Raw genomic sequence first — 1356 nt, forward strand, 5'->3', positions numbered from 1 at the left:
ATACTCACAAAGGTCAGTTATGGAAAGGACAGAGGCTTGCTTAACACAAGATGCAGTAAACACTAATATACAAATTCTTACTGTAGATTTGAACAATGTAAGCTAAAACTCGTAACGTATACTAGCACTATTGTAAAATCAAACTCTGGAAGTAACAATAATGGCTTTGTGTATGTCTGTATTTTAACGCAGTCTGTCTGAAATGAATACTTAATTATATAGCCTTTCCATTTCTGGCACAACACAAATCTATTAAGACGAATTTTCCATTTGTTCTGAATTACCATCGGCTGAAACTGGATAGGTATATATGGAAGGACATTGAAATGAGACTCAAAGTATTTACTGCCGTTACAGCGTCACACAGCTTTACTCACCCTATTACATGCCACAAGTCATTCCTACAGCTGATCATGTATTTTGGGGTAACAGACACACTACATGAAAACTGGGATTTTTTTCACTTGTCAAAGCCAATTTCAATAACTGAGTAACACACAAGGCTTTTAAAAATATCTGAATGGTAATTTCAATGCTTGAGCATATAAACTGGACTCCCTGCATAGTCTAGTTGCTCAGCAGTCACTTGTATCATAAACACTTAAAGAGCTGTGACAGCCTAACGTAAATTACACATTACTGCAAACTCTTCCGTTTCTGAATTTACCTGGCAGATCCAAATATACAACGAATATCCATTGTAACAGTGACAAATAAAACGTGAAATTGGCACAGTTAAGTACACTAACGTATATGGAAAGCATAAGCTTGGGAGGTAATTAAAGCAAAGCATTATTGAACAATTACTGAGAATACCTTACTCACTAAACACATAGTGTATCACAGGAAGCAACTGTGATTGCAGGCTAATCACTAACTTCACGGACCCCCGAGCCTGACCAGGAAATACGTCCACGTGCAACGCAACGCCGCTGTTAGCAGTCAGAATTCGTGCGCCCATCTTTAAAGCGCCTGGGATGTCTACCTGTCCTTGCAGCAGAGTCTCCACTCCCTGAATAAGAAGCGGTTTTCCTACTTGAGCTCAGTGGAAGTCACGTCTGGGGTTCCCCCTCCCAAGCGGTGGGAAGTGACCCGCTGTGCACCAACCTGAGCCGACCCTCCCCCCCGGTTCTGCCCTTCCAGAAGGACTCTTCGCCCCTGCCCTGAACCAAAGGCCGATTCAAGGCGCGGCGCCACTCACCCGCCCCGCCCCGGCAGAGGCCCGCGGACAGGCGGAGCGCTCGGCCCGGCGGGGCCGCATGCAGCCGCCCCTGCGCGGGCAGACCCCGGCTTCCGCCAGCCCGGCTGCCCGGTGAGAGAAAGGCAGCTCGCCGCGGGCCGCGGCAGGCCGCCCGC

The sequence above is a fragment of the Gymnogyps californianus genome, chromosome Z, assembly GCF_018139145.2.
Source record: "Gymnogyps californianus isolate 813 chromosome Z, ASM1813914v2, whole genome shotgun sequence".
NCBI classification, from domain to species: Eukaryota; Metazoa; Chordata; class Aves; order Accipitriformes; family Cathartidae; genus Gymnogyps; species Gymnogyps californianus.